Source organism: Schistocerca gregaria, unplaced genomic scaffold (genome assembly GCF_023897955.1).
Source record: "Schistocerca gregaria isolate iqSchGreg1 unplaced genomic scaffold, iqSchGreg1.2 ptg000259l, whole genome shotgun sequence".
Lineage (NCBI taxonomy): Eukaryota > Metazoa > Arthropoda > Insecta > Orthoptera > Acrididae > Schistocerca > Schistocerca gregaria.
Window position 1 is genome coordinate 4,412,081 of NW_026061764.1, and position 20,357 is coordinate 4,432,437.

Genomic DNA, 20,357 nt, shown 5'->3' on the forward strand with positions numbered 1-20,357 from the left:
GAAAACCCATCGCAGACATGGTACGAAAGAGATACTGGTGGTTTACCCTGTCAAAGGCTTTGTCGAAATCTAAGGACATGATGGCACATTTCAGTTTACAGACTTCCGCAATGGAGATTAAATCACGGTAGTCGCATAGAGTCTGTTGAATTTTCCGATCCTTGCCCACGCTGGTCTGGTAAGGGCCAATGATGCTGGTCATCGTGGATTTAAGCCTTTGGGCCAATAGTCTCGCAAAGATTTTATAGTCGCTGTTGAGCAGCGTTATCGGTCTTAGATTTTTTACGTTGGCACCGCCTGAGTTTTTTTAATTAGAACGATTGCGCCTTCACAGAAGCTGGTGGGGATCACGTTGTTGTGGTCTAGAAGTTCGTTACACATGCAAGTGATCTTCGCCTTTATGGTGTTCCAGAATTTTTGATAGAATTCGGCGGGAATTCCGTCAGGTCCGGGGGATTTATTCTTAGCACTTTCCCAGATGACATATCCCACGTCGTCTTCGGTTGCCACGGCTAATAGCTGTTCCGCGTTCGCGAGACTGACTCTGTTGTGCAAATTATTCAAAAGATCGTCCCGCACTTGCACGTTAAATTCTATTTTTGACATCAAGGTGGTGAAGTAGTTAAGCACCGCCGCCTTAATCTCATTGTGCGTAGTCAGCGTTGCGCCATCCTCAGCAGTTAACTCCGTCAGAATTTTACGGGATCCTTTCCTACTTTCTTGGATCATATGGTAGACTGAGGTGAGTTCTTGGTGTGCAGTAGTCTGGATCCGCGACCTGACTTTGTAGCCTTCTAGCTGCGTCCTCCTTAGGGTTAGGATTTTGGCCTGGATTTTCTTAATTCGTTTACATTGCTCGACGGCCGAAGTGCCGAGAGCATACAGTTCCCGCAGACAATGAAAATAGAAATGGATCGTCCTGTGAAGCCAAAAGCTCTTTTCCCGTGCGTAGTTCATGAAACACCACCTAATTTTAGGTTTGGCGCACCTGAGCCACCAATCAATGGCTGTATTGTAAGAGGCAAATCTCTGTTCACATTCTCGCCAGGTTTGGAGGAAGGCTTCTTGACACGCCGAGTCTTGAAGATGTGAAATATTTAATTTTCACAGGCCCCTGTATCGATACGTTCGTTGTCGGTCTAGAGTGATAGTACAGATGTATGCAGCATGATCTGAGAACGCCACTGGCCATACTTCTGACTGCAGAATGTTATTCCTCAAATTAGGTGTGACATAAATTCGATCGAGACGGCTTGCCGAATGGGTCGTAATATGGGTAAACCCAGGTGCAGCCCCATGCTTGAGCTCCCAAGAGTCAATTAAGCCTAAGTCTCGTACAATTCGTTCCAGTTCAAGTGATCTGTTAAGATTGGGAGTCTGGTCCTTTGCACTGATGACACAGTTAAAGTCACCTCCGAAGATAACATTGTCGTGGCGGACGCCAAAGATTGGAACTATTTCTCCTTTAAAAAAATCTGCTCTTTGACGTCTATTACTGGAACCGGATGGGGCATATACATTAATTAGTCTGTTGTTATAAAAAGTGCCCGCAATGCCCCTACTGTTCGGCAATTCTGTGACGTCAGTGATAATAATACCTTCCTTGGCAATAAAAGCTGTACCTAGTTCACAACCGGCTCCAGGATTAGTAATCACATTATAACCTGGTATGCAATCAAGTCCGACCTCTGTTACTTCTTGGACAAATAAAATGTCTACATCAGCTGCATATAAAAAGTCCTTTAAATGTTGTAATTTACAAGCGCTAATTATCTTATTAATATTTAGAGTAGCAAGTCGATAGGCCTGTGGCTGAATTGTGGGTGACTAAACAAAAGCAATGCCTAAAATCCGTCCAATATCAATCATAAATAGCGCTGGAAAAGCAAACCACGTCGAAAATGCACTGTGCAAGCAATTTAAAAACATCTATGGACAGTCACTGTAAAGGCAGAGTTAAAAATATTCTCCGTTTGAAAATGGATCAGTCGCGAGTTCTTTTTGCACAGTAGTTTCTGTCGAGGCGTTACCTTTCTCATTAACATCGTCGTCCTTGGGGACCGAAGTTATGGCTGTCACCGTTTCTGAAGTATCCATACTGTCTACTTCGACATTGGATTCTGTATCGTCTGCCCAACTAGTTGGCTGTGGGCCTGTCGAGGTGGTTATTGACGCTTCAACAGGATAGAGGTCGATCATGTGGTTATCACGGTCGGCTCGAAGTGTAGCTGACTGTTCGGGGTTCAGAGGTAGAGCATCTGAGACATTGTCAAGGACTGATGGTAAACTAGCTGAGGGATGATCATGGTTTGTGCTATCAGATGCTTTTGCACTGATTTGTTCACCGATCTGTTTAGCCTTTTCGCGCAGAACCGGTGCAATCAGTTCGGCATCCTGGCGGGCAACTCTCCGTTTTTTAGTTTTTCTGGGAGATGCACACTTTTGTGGGCTTTTATCATCACCTGCTTGAGATTCCCCCCGTGGAGTAGCATCGGCCGGTGGAGACGCAGCCGTTTGCAACGCAGATGCCCGTTCTTCGGTGACTACGATAGACGTCGATATTTCTGCTGGTTTAGGTTGACTATGATCAGGCGTTTCAGCAGTCTCTATTCGTCTCACAGTCGCAGGCAGTTACGTGGTTTCACTAACTTGTGGGACCGTGGGTGTAGCCGAAAGCCCACGCGCCACGGCCACATACGTTACAGACAGTGTTGTCATTGAGGGGGGCGTGGCAGCCCCGCCGATAGGCTGCTGCGCCACTCGCCTCTGCATGCATTCGGCTTGCACGTGACCTGTCGAGTTGCATGCTGCACGTGTTCGAGGCTGGTCATCGTACATTACTATCGCACGATACCCGCAAACGTGAACATAAGACGGGATGTGCTTCTGCAGCTCGATTCTTAATTGCCGCACCCCGTTAAGAACTGGGAATTTATGTGCACTAGACCAGCGTTCCGCAATATTGCTTATGATTTTACCGTAAAGACAAAGCACTGCGTTTATCTGTTCACTGGTTATTTTCCATGGAAGTTCAAAAATTCGAACAGTCAGTATTCCTAGGCCGGCATGCGAAACAACAACTTCTCCCACATTTCCATCGCTATGTTTAAACGTTAGGATACCACCACAAGATGCAACAATTTTCTCGCACATGTCGGATCTCGCTAATTTAACGAAAACGGTGCTACTGACAATCGAAAGATGTCCTGGCGACTGACAGAGACGTAGGCAAAGTTTAAAGTTGCTATTTCCATTACATCACGTTAATCAGAAAAACGGTAATTTACATCTGCAGCGGAACAAAATTCCGTTCCGCCCAGCGTGGGGCTCCAACCCACGACCCTGAAATTAAGAGTCTCATGCTGTACCGACTGAGCTACCCGGGCTGCCTCGGTGAATACCTAGCGGGTAGCACGTCACACAGTACTCGTTTGGGTTGGGTGGTCCCATACAGAATCTCTCCATGCTGCCTAATGTCTTCCTAACGTCACACTCGTCACGTACTTCACTTTTATTTCATAATCATTTCTGAGAGGTAAAGGAATTGCATGACAACATGCAGAGCTAGTGGCGTCAAAATTAACACTCATACTTGATGTGACTCAAAAGCCGAACGAGTTACTTTCCGACGTTGTTTTAGATGTGCAAGTGCCAGCCAAAACTCGCAGTGACGGCACTCTGCCGACCATTTCGCTAGTTAACACCGGACTTGTTGTGTGTGTTTCAAGCTCAAGAGCATCTCCAAGCAGAAAATGGTCAACAGCAACATTCAGACGGTTTCGTACTGCTGAATTGCTACATTAAAACGGTATGTATCTTTTTCAGAACTGGAAAAACACGACCGTGACAGCATTCGAACCTGTAATCTTCAGATCCGAAGTCCGACGCCTTATCCATTAGGCCACACGGTCCCTGACGACCAAGTATAACTTGTATACGACTCATCTCGAAACGCTCACACCCCTGAGAATTTGTGTTTTCGTTCTACACAGCTGCTACCCCTTGCTCTTTCCCACCCATTAGTTACATTTAACCTCTTACGAGACCGACCAACTATAGACTGGGAAACAAGAACACAAACTTTGTGCATTCGGAATCGAAGGCAGGGCGTCCCTCGCCGCATTTGCTACGATGGCCATTTGCTACTTCTGCAGAAGCGGCGGCGGCGACGACGATGACGACGACGACGACGACGACCGCGAGAAGCTCTGAGATATGTGAGAAATGCATCTATAAAATGTAATTCAGACTGCCTCGTCCCACCTTATGCTGTACCGCTTTGGCAAATGCTTTATCTGCGCCATTCGCCTTAATCACATCTTAATAAAACGCGTTTCGCTAACTGTTCGTCATCACAGATACTGTTTGCTATACGGCCACGTCGCGCAACTGATTTCCAAAATTCGTCTTCCTCCTGTGAGGATGGAACTCACGACCCTGGTTTACTAGACCAGTGCTCTACCACTTTTTTCTTTTTTTTTTTTTGTATTCGCCTTAATCACGTCTGAGAGTAATTCTTAATAAAACGCCTGTCGCTAATTGTTCGTCATCACAGATACTGTTTGCTATACGGCCACGATGGGCAACTGATTTCCAAAATTCGTCTTCCTCCTGTGAGGATGGAACCCACGACCCCTGGTTTACTAGACCAGTGCTCTACCACTTTTTTTTTAATACTGGGTGAGAGCCAGGTATCCTAGCCACTTTTTTTTATTGACCCCTGGTTTACAAGACCAGTGCTCTGCCCCGTTTTTTCTTTTTTTTACCATTATTTTGTGTCGTTTTCGTCTGCCATTGTTTGAAAGTTAGGGGTGACAATCAGATTCAGGCCTACGGAAACAAAGCGGGCAGGGGTCGAAACCCGAGGCCTGGCCACGATGATTCCACCGTCCTCTTTCCGAATGGCACCTGTACAACGGCGTCGTAATTTCCCCTACTGTCTTGGTTCTTGGTCTTACGTTTGTTTCTCTTGTTCGCCCTAAAGGTCCACGTAAACTTCAGTCCAGGTGTAGAGAAGAATTTTACATAAAGGCGACAAAACCAACTACAGTGTAAAAGAAATCGGCTCACACAGGTGACCTTAGCCAACACCCTCCCTTTCAAATGTCAGGCTAAGCATATTTGCAAAATCTTTAAGGAGTCCTGGCAAGCGCAATCGGTTCCAGTAAGCAGTAACGATGTACTGCCGAAACGTTAGGTGTTCATCCTCTTCATGACAACTATTGACAAAATGTACGAAGTGTCCAAGCAACCACATAACGGTATTGAGCTTCGTTCGCGGATAAAAGGAAGAATCGGGCCGTACGATGATGTCAATGGTATAAGCGGTTTCGGCAGTCCTAGTGACAAAAGCCAGTTGTTTCCTGAGCCAAAGCCAATTAGCAAGGTGCCCACTGCAGGTGAATCGATGCCTAAGTGTGTCCAGGAGACCACACCGAGTGCAGTTGTCCGTGTCAGAAAGACCAATACGGTGCAGTCGTACGTTGGTGGGGACCAAATTATTAATTACCCTATACCATGTGGACGCCACAGCCATTGAGTGGATCGGCAGACTAACATTCTTCCAGACGTTCCTCCAGGACACTGATGGAGACGCCAGTTCGATTGGATTGGGACCGGCCAGCCCCTCACAACGGGCAATCAAGCTCTTGGTCGTTGGCGCCGGTCGTCGCAAGAAGACGTCACCGAGGTAACTAACCGCAATATAAAATTCCCGGACGTGTTTCAACTTAAAATTGAGGCGACCGACGTCGACAGGTGGAGCAAGGCTCTTCGGACGCAGAACAGTAAAAATTCTGGATGTAATTGAAGTCACTTCTTGCGTAACAATGAGAGTCGTACGGCGGACGTACAAGGCAGATGCCTTGCGAGTAATGTCAGTGGGGCCCAAGCCTCCGGAGATACGCGGTTTCGTCATAACCTCGTAACGCAACTTGAATAGATGACCCTTCCATATAAACCTGCTAGACAATTGGCGCAACCTTTTCGCCACCATTATGGGAAGTGGGATCAGCTGAGCAACATAATAGGCTTTACATAACACGTACGTGTCTAAAATTCTTACTTTTTGCAAAATGGCCGCAGAGCGCTGCTTATGGACCATCAGAGCCCCCTGTATCTTCTCGGTGACAGATTTCCAATTAAGAGCCGCCATTTTTATGGGACACCGATCAATGCTAATCCCCAATGAGGTATGGCGATCGACAAAAGTGGCCCAAGGGACATCAGCATCGCGAAACCCTCGAATATTAAGGAACTTACATTTACCCTGATTGAGACGCGCTCCAGAGACAACAGTATGCATCAACTGCCCCTTTCAACAATGTGATATCATCACGTTGACGGAGGAGAACAACGACATCGTCCGCGTACGCCTTAACAGTGAGCTTCCCACCAGAGAGGGTCATACCCTGAAGCTTGAAAGCAAGAGTCCGAAGCAGCGGTTCCAGGGACAATATGAATAGAGACATAGAGAGCGGAATACCCTGAGGTACCCCTCGGCGGATAGCAATGGGCGGCGTCAGCTGCCCATTGACTGACACCCGAGCAGTTATTCCCCTATACAAATTACCAAGAACACCACGTGATGAAGCGTTAAAACCTATTGTATCTAAAACACGATTTAAAAACACATGACTGACGTGATCAAAAGCCTTGTAAAAATCGAGGAAAGCAAAGGCACAATGAACGTTTGTAACCGCCGCAACCAAGACAACATCCCGATATTCGGCTACTGGGGTCAGAATAGATCTACCAGGAAAACAACATTGATGTGCACCAATCACACCCCGAAGCAGAGAAGACAATCGACTATTGAGCGCTCTAGCAGCTGTCTTGTAATCAAAGTTCAGCAATGTGAGCGGACGAAGATTGGCAGCAGATAAACGACCAGTGGACTCCGGAATTAAAACAATTTTCCCTACTTTAAAATCGGCTGGCACATCCATCCCCCTGACAATCTCATTTAAAATCTGCGTAAAAGTGCCACCCAAAAGAGGCCAAAAACGGAGATAAAATTCTTTAGGCAGGCCGTCTGGACCCGGCGATTTACCGGACGGAGAGCGAGGAATAAAATAGAAAACATCATCTACCTGGAACTCCCGGAGAAAGTCGCCGTTCGCGTCAGGCGTGATCGTCGCAGGAAGATCCTCAAGGACATCATCAGAAAGTGACGCACCAGAATCATCGGCAGAATAGAGACTAGCGTAATACTGATGAAGAGCATGCGTCATATCCTCCTGTGCAATAAGCTGTCGTCCATCATCCACCATAAGAGAAGAGATGAAGGTGCGACGACGTCGAGTCTGATGCCGCAGCAGGTGGTACAAAGAAGTCAGTTCACCTTCAACAAGAGAGTGAGATTTCGACTTTACTCGCAGACCATCCAACTGTCGTCGTTTGAGGGTCAAGAGCTTGGCTTTAATACGACGAACATCATGGATCCGCAGAGGAGAAGGACCCGCCGCGTCATACAGTTCACGCAGGACAGAGTAGTAAAATTCATACGTGTTCTTAAAATCACGCGCCCTTGCGGCACAGTAAAAAATCAAAGACTGACGAATATTGGGCTTGGCAAACGCAGTCCACCAAACGAGCAAGGAGGGGTAACGCGGGACAGAGCGAAGACATCGCTCCCACACTGCACTTACAACTTCGTCAATGGCACTGTCGGCAAGGTGGGAAACATTTAACATCCACTGGGAACGATAAAGTTTTGCTGGTTGGTGACTAAGATTTACAGTTGCAGTAAAAGCACAATGGTCAGAAAAACTAGTAGGAATAACATCGACAGAAAGAATGTTATAACATAAAAAATCAGAGAAGTAGAATCTGACGAGTCTACTGCATGAGGACGCGGTAAAATACGTAAATATCACCAGGGTTGGATATTTGTGTTCCCAAACATCACGCAGGTGCATGGTACGAACCAAGTCATGTAAATCTCGGCAATAATTAAAATTGGGGGACTGGTCTTCAGGGCGTAAAACACAATTAAAATCGCCTCCGAGCAGGAGACTCCGAGGACTCTTGCGCAAAAGATAAATAAGCTCTTCCTTATAAAAGCGCGATCGAGCCACAGTGCGACACGAACCAGAGGGGGCATACAAAACAACTAGGCAGAGATCAAAAAGACGACAACCAATCCCACGGCCAGAGTCAAGGAATTCAATGTCAGTAACAGGAATACCTTCTCGAAAGAAAAGAGCAGTTCCTGTTGAATTATCCGGTGCGACATTAAAAACAGTTTGAAATCCAGGTAGAGAGAGATCAGAAAACAATACTTCCTGCAAAAATACTACGTCCGCACAGGAGTCGTAGAGAAACTGCCGCAAAGAGGCAATGCGAACGTCGGACTCAATACGGTTAACATTTAAGGTAAGAAAGGTGTATGCTTGAACCATGGAGAGAAAATCGAGAGAGGAAATCACCTACACCGACGCATCAACATCACAGTCCATAGCAGGGGAGACGGAGGCATCCGAGGGAAGGGGACTGCTACCCCCTTCCGCGGATCCCTTACGTTTCGGTTCTTTACGAACAGCATTGACGTTCGGCTGAACGCGCAACTTGCGTCGGCTGACGGGCAAGGAAGCGGCAGCAGCCGGTGACGTAGGAGGGTCAAGTTCTGTATCCGACACCACCCGCGCCGGTCCACAGTCAGGGTCCGGAGGCGCGGGGGAAACATCCGACGAAACGGACTGGTCTACACCAATACTAGCTTCCGGCAAACATGGACTACACGGAGGCGAAACGTGAGCAGGAAGCTCCGAAGCTGCTAAGTTGGAAGGAGGCGGAGCAGCTCCGCTGGCAGAGGTATGGGGCAGCGAAGCAGGAAGTTGTTGCGGCTCAACTTGTCGTGACAACGAAGTCGGTTCGGAAGGAGGCGCCAACAGGCCCGACCGACGAGCCGACTCGAGAGAAGCCGCGTCGGAAGCCGGAGGGGCGTCAGCAGCCGCTACCGGAACAGCTACTTCAGGGGAACAGGGAGCATCTACACTACTCTGTGGCTCGGAGGATGTCGGTCTCTCGGATTGGGGCATCTCGGGGAGATCCTCATCCGTACTATTTCCATCTTGTGCGCGACGCCGTTTATTATTCAAAAGCGGCACACCCACCTGAGGAACCGACGGAACAACATCAGATTTGGCACGTAAAGGAGGAAATTCTGTGTCAGGGGCGTGCAAAACCTGCGACTGGGCGCTACTACCACTGGACTGTTCGACACCAAGAGCAGAACCACCTGCAACGAGGTCAGCGACCGTTAACTTGCGACGCTGTTCGAGAGAATTTTTTAACACAAAAACCCTCCGCGGACAGTCGGTACGCACGTGGCCACTCTCATTACACAAGAAACAGGTGCCAACCTGACCACTATATGTTACATGGACACGATATCCACCGATTTGCAGGTGCGAGGGAATATTCTGCTTCACGTGCATTTCGACGGAACGAATACCACTGCAACACTGCAGACGATGTTGGCTGGACCAGCGTTCAAGGCGAATACTCTTAACATCTCCATACTTGAGTAAACCCTCCTTAAGATACACATTATCCACCTCCGGCGGAAGGTTGTAAACACGAACACTGGTGTACGTAATGGAAGCATTTGAAAGCAGTACGGTACTGACAGAATCATCCCGATGCCGAAAGAGAACCTGATGACCAAATTTGGAAATAAATTTATCAACCTGAAGGGGGTCCATAAATTTAACAAAGAAAACATAGAGTTCTGTATCACAATATGCAGTGTGCACCTGATCCGAATTAATGCCAAAGGTATCTACTAACCAATCATGAATCTCAAGGGAACTAGGTTGCACATGGCGGGTGGACTTGTCGAAAGCAAAACTAACTGTAGCCTGACGAGGAATAACCTGAGACGACATTTTCAAAAACTACGCGGTCTAAACCGCTAAACAAAAACACTGAAATACACACAAAAAGTAACACAAGGAACGAAACAGCGACGGAGAAAAATTTACAGAAGGTACAACACTACACGTAAACAAACGATATCCCACTATACGTAACGCTACGGCGGAGCGGAAGACTAGGCACGTCCACACTGCACGGCGTCTGAAGCGGAACTGACCACTGAGCTAAAGAGGCGCGGCCTAGCAGTACTCTTGCGTACTTCGGCCTTACGGTCGCCTGCATCATCAGACTTCAGCTGACAACACTTCATATTAGCTTCTAATATTTGCAGCTATGGCGACCCATTACTGCTTGGCTACACATCTGACACGTAACCGATGTGCTCTTCAAACAACATCACTTGCATTTCAGAACATGTCTTTCACACATGTCTACAAAATCACCTTCACCTTCAAATACAGTTTCCTTGCGACTGACAGAGACGTAGGCAAAGTTTAAAGTTGCTATTTACATTACATCACGTTAATCAGAAAATCGGTAATTTACATCTGCAGCAGAACAAAATTCCGTTCCGCCCAGCGTGGGGCTCGAACCAACAACCCTTGGATTAAGAGTCTCACGCTCTACCGACTGAGCTAGCCAGATGCCTCGGTTAATATCTGCCAGGTAGCACGTCACACAGTAATCGTTTGGGTTGGGTGGTCCCATACAGAATCTCTCAATGCTGCCTAATGTTTTCCTAACGTCACGCTCGTCACGTACTTCACTTTTATTTCCTAATCATTTCTGAGAGGTAAAGGAATTGCATGACAACATGCTGAGCTAGTGGCGTCAAAATTAACACACATACTTGATGTGACTCAAAAGCCGAACGAGTTACTTTCCGACGTTGTTTTAGATTTGCAAGCGCCAGTCAAAACTCGCGGTGACGGCACTGTGCCGCCCCTTTCGCTAGTTAACACCGTTCTTGTTGTGTGCGTTTCAAGCTCAAGTGCAACTCCAAGCAAAAAATGCTCAACAGCAACATTCAGACGGTTTCGTACTGCTCAATTGCTACATTAAAACGGTATGTTTCTTTTTCAGAACTGGAAAAACCCGAGAGTGACAGCATTCGAACCTGTAATCTTCAGATCCGAAGTCCGACGCCTGATCCATTAGGCCACACGGTCACTGACGACCAACTATAACCTGTATACGACTCATCTCGAAACGCTCACACCCCTGCGAATTGAATTTTCATTCTACACAGCCGCTGCCCCTTGCTCTTTCCCACCCATTCGTTACATTCAACCTCTTACGAGACCGACCAAATATAGACTGGGAAACAAGACCACACACTTTGTGCATTCGCAATCGAAGGCAGGGCGTCCCTCGCCGCATTTGCTACGATGGCCATTTGCTACTTCTGCAGAAGCGGCGGCGGCGGTGACGACGACGACGACGACCGCCAGAGGCTCTGAGATATGTGAGAAATACATCTATAAAATGTAATTCAGACTTCCTCGTCCCACCTTATGCTGTACCGCTTTAGCAAATGCTTTATCTGCGCCATTCGCCTTAATCACATCTGAGAGTAATTCTTAATAAAACGCCTGTCGCTAATTGTTCGTCATCACAGATACTGTTTGCTATACGGCCACAACGCGAAACTGATTTCCAAAACTCGTCTTCCACCTCTGAGGATGGAACTTACCACCCCTGGTTTACTACACCAGTTCTCTACCACTGAGCTAAAGAGGAGCGGCCTAGCTGTACTCTTGCGTACTTCGGCCTTACGCTCGCCTGCATCATCAGACTTCAGCTGACAACACTTCATATTAGCTTCTAATATTTGCAGCTATGGCGACCCATTACTGCTTGGCTACACATCTGACACTTAACCGATGTGCTCTCCAAACAACAACACTTGCATTTCAGAACATGTCTTTCACACATGTCTACAAAATCACCTTCACGTTCAAATACAGTTTCCTTGGGACTGACAGAGACGTAGGCAAAGTTTAAAGTTGCTATTTACATTATATCACGTTAATCAGAAAACGGTAATTTACATCTGCAGCGGAACAAAATTCCGTTCCGCCCAGCGTGGGTCTCGAACCCACAACACTGGGATTAAGAGTCTCACGCTCTACCGACTTAGCTAGCCGGCTGCCTCGGTTAATACCTGCCAGGTAGCACGCCACACAGTACTCGTTTGGGTTGGGTGGTCCCATACAGATTCTCTCCATGCTGCCTAATGTTTTCCTAACGTCACACTCGTCACGTACTTAACTTTTATTTCATAATCATTTCTGAGAGGTAAACTAATTGCATGACAACATGCAGAGCTAGTGGCGTCAAAATTAACACACATACTTGATGTGACTCAAAAGCCGAACGATTTACTTTCCGCCGTTGTTTTAGATGTGCAAGTGCCAGTCAAAACTCGCGGTGACGGCACCCTGCCGACCATTTCGCTAGTTAACACCGGTCTTGTTGTGTGTGTTTCAAGCTCAAGAGCAACTCCAAGCAAAAAATGGTCAACAGCAACATTCAGACGGTTTCTTACTGCTCAATTGCTACATTAAAACGGTATGTTTCTTTTTCAGAACTGGAAAAACACGAGCGTGACAGCATTCGAACCTGTAATCTTCAGATCCGAAGTCCGATGCCTTATCCATTAGGCCACACGGTCACTGACGACCAACTATAACTTGTATACGCTCACACCCTGAGGAATTGTGTTTTCGTTCTGCACAGCCGCTGCCCCTTGCTCTTTCCCACCCATTCGTTACATTCAACCTCTTACGAGACCGACCAGATATAGACTGGGAAACAAGACCACACACTTTGTGCATTCGGAATCGAAGGCAGGGCGTCCCTCGCCGCATTTGCTACGATGGCCATTTGTTACTTCTGCAGACGCGGTGGCGACGACGACGACGACGACGACCGCGAGAGGCTCTGAGATATGTGAGAAATACATCTATAAAATGTAATTCTGATTGCCTCGTCCCACCTTATGCTTTACCGCTTTGGCAAATGCTTTATCTAAAGCATAAGGTGGGACGAGGCAGTCAGAATTACATTTTATGCTTTACCGCATTGGCAAATGCTTTACCTGTCTGACGTGGATCTGTCTGGCGTGGGACCTGTCGTTTCGCGGTGCGTTTTTTTTTTGGCGTGGGCCAGTCCTCGCCGGCGCCCCATAAGGCACAGAGGTTCGCACTGGGGCGTATCGCTTCCAGTCGGACGTGCCCACAGGGGAAGTGATGCGTCATATATAGCCTCTCCTTCTCAAGTTGCTCTTTCCGCCTTCAAGTGGTGCCGGACGTTAAGCTTGGCATTTCTCGGGCTTGCCGGGGTGTGCCTTGCGACAAAAGGAAGAGCTGCCACCCAACCCGATGCGAAAGCGAAGGGTGCGTGGCACAGGGGGAGCTGTGTCGAGAGACGAACATCTGTCCCTTTAGTTCGCAGGGCCCAGACCAGCAGGAGCTCTGCATGCCGGCGACTTCGTTCGTCGGCGTGGGATCGCGGCGCGAGTCGGCAAGGGCGCTTCGCCGCGCCCCTGGGTAACCGGGGCGTGTTCTGCCAAACCCAGGAGGTGGTGACACCGCCTGGGCCCGGTTAACTGGGTCCAGACCGCCGAACGTCTGGGGGACCGGCCCGCCACCTGAGTAGGAGTGGGTCCTTGGCCGAAAGGTGGAAACTCGTGCTAGTAGGCAGCGAAGGGCGAGAGGTGCATCCACCTCTCCAGAGTGCGGGGTGCAGTTGCCGAGGAGCGTCGCGTGGAATCGCCGATGACGGAGCCATCGATGGGGACCAGTGCGCTGGCAACGGCGCGCTGAACCCGGCAGTTCGAGAGGGCCCTTGACCTTGGGGCGAGGTCGGTGGGCGAGCTGCAAGAAGTCCCCCCCCCCCCCCCCCCCCATGCCAGAGGAGCCGGTCCAGGGTAAGAGACGGGCTCCCACCTTTTTTTTATATCACTCGTAAATCATGGCGACGGCAGTTATGAGTGATTTGAGTGCGCCTCAACGTGCGTCTACTGCGCCTGATCCCTCTCCTCAGGACGAGCTGGGACAGGTCGAGAATGAGACAGTTATGCAAAGGCTTGCCAGAATAACTACGCTCATGGAGCAATCTGTAAAAAATGGCAAGATCAGCCAAGCCGGAATGTCAGCCATTAAAAATGAATTGGCAGCTTGGGCCATCGTCCATGCAAAACTAGAAGGAAGGCTAGAAGAACTAGTAAAAGAAAACAACCGACTAAGAAAGCAGCCAGTGAAAACTTGGGCGGCAGTGGCAGCGCAAGCTCCCACCAAGCCCAACACCACCAGAGAGACTATAGACAAGGTAACTAAGAGGCCAGATACGGCAGTCTTTTTGAGAACACTTCCTGGACAAGACACAAGCATAAAGAAAATACAGGAGTTATTCACGAAAACCGTGGACCCTGTGAAGGAAAAAATAAAGATAAAGAGAATCAAACCGAGTAGGAATTCAGTCATCGTAGAAGTTGCCTCGGAAGAGCATAAAGAAAAGCTGTTGAAGAACCAAAAGCTGAACTCAGTGGTGAAATGTGAGCCACCAAGAAAAATAAATCCTCTCGTCATACTTTATGACGCGCCATCTATTATGATGAACGAAGAGCTGTCAGAGACAATCAGGGCACAAAATTTTGAGCACTTAAGCGTTGAAGAATTTAATAATTGTTTTAAACTTAGATTTAAAACGGGTCCACGAGGTCGTGATGTTGTACATCATGTCGCTGAAGTGACAGCACAGATGTGGAAGAATATCACAACAATGGGCAGGATCTATGTTGGCTTCCATGCCATCAACACTAGAGACTATGTCGTGGTACCTCGTTGCCACAACTGTGGTGACCTGGACCACATTCTCAGGCTGTGCACCAGGGAGCCGGCGTGCACCAAGTGCGGAGAAAGTGGCCATAATCGCAAGGTCTGTAAAGGTACACAAATCTGCATACCATGCAAAAGCAGAGGGAAGAAGTCTTGTGGAGCCGTAGGTCGGAATTGCCCAAAATACAGAATGTTGGAACAAAGATTAATCTCCAGAACTGATTATGGCTGAACTCGGCATACCGAACAGGATGCCGAAGCATAAGTCCCCGAGCAAGAGGAGGAGGGACGCTATGAGGGCAAGTAAATTCAAGTTATTTCTGAGGTCACTTACGGGCGCCGAAAAAACTGAAACAACAGATATAGCCATTCAAACTGAGCCCCAAAGGGTGAACATAGCAATACAAACAGATCTCCCTATAGCAGCAGCTCCCTCCTCTGAAAGCCGGGGAGCAGAGCCGATAAAACATCAGAAACGGCAAGGGCATCCTGCGGCCATAACAGTCTCTGGAGAGAAACAGAACAAGCATGAGAAACCGATTCAAGAAAATGAAGTAACTAGCTCCAGCATAAATTCTACCGAACAGAGTACTCCAGTGGTCAGATTGCCACCTGTGGATCCTGTGAGGGTCTACCCTAATTTGGAATATACTATGCAGCTAGCAAGACTTGAACAGCCGGCTACCCTGACCACAGCCCTGAGACATGTGGTTCGTGTAGGACATGAAGAAGGAAGAAGGGTAACCTTCTCGGTGATGGAGGCTGTTGACAGAATCCAACTAAAATCAGTGAATCTCCCCACCGACTTCGGAGCCCTGCGGGACCTGCTACGAAAAGTCTTCGAAAGGAGAGGGGAGAAATTCGACTTAGACGACATTTACGAGCAGGCAGTTCTAGCCAATGGAAGAATTGCATTTGACTGGTCTAAAACCTGGCCAAATGACCGCATACATACATACTTCCCTTGATGACAAAGTTTAACATAGGACAACTAAATACACATAACAGCCGACTCGTAATGCAGGAACTCCGAAGGGAGGTGGAGGAGAGGAGATTAGATGTGCTCTGTCTACAGGAGCCATACTCCCAAGCTGGAAAGGTCGCTTTTGCTGCCGCAACATGGCAGATAATTAGTAAAGGAGAAGTCCCGAAAGCGGCGATAATAATAACAAATAAGCTCCTGAGAGTCACCACGCTCTCTCAATTCACAACTACCCACTGCAACGTCGTGGAGTTGCATTCCCCAACTGGAATCGTCTTCATAATAAACATGTACTTTCAGTACAGTGATAATATTGAAACACACTTAGATCACCTAACGAGAGTGACCACGCCGTTGCGTTGAGAAAGTTGATAATTACAGCTGACATAAATGCCAAATCCCCCCTGTGGTACAGTGGCACACGAGATGCAAATGGTGAGAAGGTAGAAGAATATATTATGGCAACACAACTTGTGGTGGCTAATAGGCCGGGCAATCCTCCTACCTACACGGCGGGAGGAAGACAAGGGAGAAATATTGACGTAACTCTAACAACACCGAATGTTACAAACATACTCCAAAATTGGAAGGTAATAGGGAATGGCACCACAAGCGACCATAATTTAAAAACTTTCGCCATAGGGGATAGAGAGTGCCGCTGGGCCATGGGGTGGGAATTGCAATATAACTTTAATAGAGCAGATTGGGAGCGGCTAGCGAGGGAGTGCGAAATTCCTCCTTTACCGGGAGGGGACGCACAACAAGATATAGACGTAAACGACAGAACTGACGACATAGTGACCGCCATAACTACAGCGGTGAGGGCTGCTGTACCAACCAGGAAGAGGGCCATGGCGGCCTCTCCGTCACCATGGACGCCTGAACTAGAGGAATTGCGTCAGTCTGTCAGAAGGCTAAGGAGGTACTACCAGCGCAGTGTCGTCTGGCAGGAGAAACAAAGATGGCAGTTGCGGTATAGTGAGGCCAAGCAACAGTTCCAAAAGGAACTACGCGAGGTCAGGATGCGGAGCTGGGAACGCTACGTGCTCAGTCAACTTGTGCTGGATCCATGGGGACTTCCCTACAAGTTAGTGAGGGAAAAGATCCGCTCTCCTATGGTGCTATCAACTGTCAGGCACGGGGGCGGGATGACGGAGTCCTGGCAGGAAACTGCTGGGGTCCTCCTCCAGTCCCTGTTGCCTGATGACTATGCGGACGGGGAAACTGAAGCACAGCGGCAACTGCGAGAGGAGGATCAAGTGCAATATAACAACGATGCAGCGGTCTACCCCTTCTCGGAAGAGGAGGTGGCGGCACACATAAAATCTCTCAAAAGAGGGAAAGCTCCTGGGCCAGACGGAATTGTGGCGGAGGTGGTGCAATTCCTGGGCCCCTAGCTGGTTGCGCCATTAACGCATTTATATAATGAATGCCTAAGGCAACAACAGTTCCCAAGGAGATGGAAAAAGGCAAATGTTGTCATTATAAAGAAAGGACAAGATAAAGATCCAGCGGAAGTGAAGTCATACAGGCCAATCTGCCTGCTGGACTTGCTTGGTAAAATATTAGAGAAGTTGCTGGCTGACAGGCTGGCGGCACACAGAGTTTTGTGCGGGATGAGCAGCAGGCAATTCGGTTTCAGGCCGGGGCGATCGGCATCTGATGCAATCGCCCTAGCAGCCGAGGTCTGCGGCTCAACCCCGCATAAATACGTGGTGGGCATCATGGTGGACATCAGTGGCGCCTTTGACAACCTGTGGTGGCCTTCGCTCTTCTCCTGCTTGCGGGAGAAAGAGTGTCCAGGGCCGCTATATGGTTGCCTGAGGAGCTATTGCGAGGAACGAGAGGTCTGGCTATCATCCTCTAGCGAGAGAGTTAGTAAGGTGATCACGAAAGGATGTCCCCAGGGATCGGTCCTTGGACCGCTTTTTTGGGACATCCATATGGAGCCTTTATTGGACAACCTACAACAATGCGAGGATGTGCTAGAGGTGATAGCCTATGCAGATGACCTCCTCCTGTTGGTCGATGGCCGGAGCCGAGATGACATTGAACCTAAGATAGAAAGGGCCATAGACTAACTTCAACAGTGGTGCCACACCACCAAAATGACAGTCTCACCAAGTAAGTCAACTTACTTACTGCTGAAAGGACAACTAACCAGGAACCCGACAGTTAGAATCGACAGTTCACCAGTATTACGAAGACGTGACACACGATACTTAGGAGTCATCATTGATGAGAAATGGAACTTCGGGAGGCACATTGAAACCGTAACCCAAAAGGCCCTACAAATTATAAATAATCTCATTTCCATAGGACACAAAAGATTTCACCTCCCTCCACACCTCATTAAACTATATCATAATAGTATCTTAACCTCAGTGGTGGGTTACGGCTCGGGAGTCTGGGCGCACAGACTCACGAGGGTTGTGCCTGCCATGGCAGTGAGAAGGGTGCAAAGAAGTATGATATTACGATCTGTGGGGGCTTATAGAACGTCTCCAGGGGGGGCCCTGTTAGTCATAATGGGGCTCTGCCCACTAGATATAAAGATAAGGGAGCAAACAGCCTGGTATTGGGCAAAAAAGGGGAATCAAGGCAAAATTGAAGACATTATGGGGGTGAGGGTGGCAAATAAGAGGGAAATTATGAGAAGGGGAGAAGAATTATGGCAGGGGACTTGGGAAACGGAGGAAACCGGACGTAGAACTTTTCAGTTCATTCCGGACGTGAGGGAACGCTTGCAAATGAAGTATTTTGAGCCAACAAGGGGATTGATCCACTTTCTCACTGGACATGGACCCTACCCGACATACCTATGTCGGTTTGGGAAGAAGGCAACGCCCGCGTGTGAATGTGGCGTTCCGGAAGGTACTCCTGAACATGTGATCTACGAGTGTCCTCTCTTCAATGATGTTGCAACCACACTCCGAGACAGACTACCAAACCAAGACACATACCAACTTCTAAGACGCGAAGATACCTTTCAACTGCTTAACACTCTGGCAAACGAGGTATCACGTAAGGTGTTGATGGAATATCTGAGGGACATGAATTAAAATAAACTCAGAAATATACACCGATTTCGTCTGGATCCCTGTTCCCATACCGCCTGGGCGCGGACTGGCCGACTTTCCACCATAGTTGGGATCCGCCGCGTGCAGGAATAGGGGGAGTAGGGGTCAACTCTACCAAAATGGAAAGCACCGGATTTGACTTAGGATAAGCTTAGTTTGTAGGAATTAGACTAGGATATTTACGTTTAGGAAAGTGCAGCGAAATAACATCTTGGCCTGCCCAGTGCCAGGGGCATGCTCTTCGGGTTTAGCTCGAAGAGCAAGGCAATTATCAGTAGGTTTATACTCTCTGTTGGCACATATGTGACGCTGCAGATGTTAGAACTTAGTGATAAGAAGTAGTATTTAATTGTAGGTATAGACAATAATATTAGTGGTGCCCATTATTGTGAAACACCTGTAGCTCACTTACAATTTAGAATTAAGAGCTGCATATTTGTAATAATCATTGTATTATAATACAGGCCCACTAATCAACTAAGGGAGTGGGTTATTATATATAACTATTATTGATGTTGAAATAAAGTTTTAAAAAAAATGCTTTATCTGCGCCATCCGCCTTAATCACATCTGAGAGTAATTCTTAGTAAAACGCCTGTCGCTAATTGTTCGTCATCACAGATACTGTTGGCTATACGGCCACGACGCGAAACTGATTTCCAAAATTCGTCTTCCTCCTCTGAGGATGGAACTTACCACCTCTGGTTTACTACAGCATGGCTCTACCACTGAGCTAAAGGGGCGCGGCCTAGCGGTACTCTTGCGTACTTCGGCCTTACGGTCGCCTGCATCATCAGACTTCAGCTGACAACACTTCATATTAGCTTCTAATATTTGCAGCTATGGCGACCCATTATTGCTTGGCTACACATCTGACACGTAACCGATGTGCTCTCCAAACAACAACACTTGCATTTCAGAACATGTCTTTCACACATGTCTACAAAATCACCTTCACCTTCAAATACAGTTTCCTTGCGACTGACAGAGACGTAGGCAAAGTTTAAAGTTGCTATTTACATTATATCACGTTAATCAGACAACGGTAATTTACACCTGCAGCGGAACAAAATTCCGTTCCGCCCAGCGTGGGTCTCGAACCCACAACCTTGGATTTAAGAGTCTCACGCTCTACCGACTTAGCTACCCGGCTGCCTCGGTTAATACCTGCCGGGTAGCAAGTCACAAAGTACTCGTTTGGGTTGGGTGGTCCCATACAGAATCTCTCCATGCTGCCTAATGTTTTCCTAACGTTACACTCGTCACGTAGTTCACTCTTATTTCATAATCATTTCTGAGATGTAAAGGAGTTGCATGACAACATGCAGAGCTAGTGGCGTCAAAATTAACACACATACTTGATGTGACTCATAAGCCGAACGAGTTACTTTCCGACGTTGTTTTAGATGTGCAAGTGCGAGTCAAAACTCGCGGTGACGGCACCCTGCCGACCATTTCGCTAGTTAACACCGGTCTTGTTGTGTGTGTTTCAAGCTCAAGAGCAACTCCAAGCAAAAAATGGTCAACAGCAACATTCAGACGGTTTCGTACTGCTCAATTGCTACATTAAAACGG

At 47.9% G+C, this 20,357-nt stretch overlaps 2 non-coding genes across 2 annotated transcripts; both read right to left on the reverse strand.

Annotated features, from left to right (window-relative positions):
- Positions 1–3,313: 3,313 nt before the first annotated feature.
- On the reverse strand, positions 3,314–3,386 carry Trnak-cuu (transfer RNA lysine (anticodon CUU)). Its single transcript has one exon. It is a non-coding gene; the product is annotated as a tRNA-Lys (tRNA).
- Positions 3,387–3,838: 452 nt separating this feature from the next.
- On the reverse strand, positions 3,839–3,911 carry Trnar-ucg (transfer RNA arginine (anticodon UCG)). The gene has a single exon. It is a non-coding gene; the product is annotated as a tRNA-Arg (tRNA).
- Positions 3,912–20,357: the final 16,446 nt, after the last annotated feature.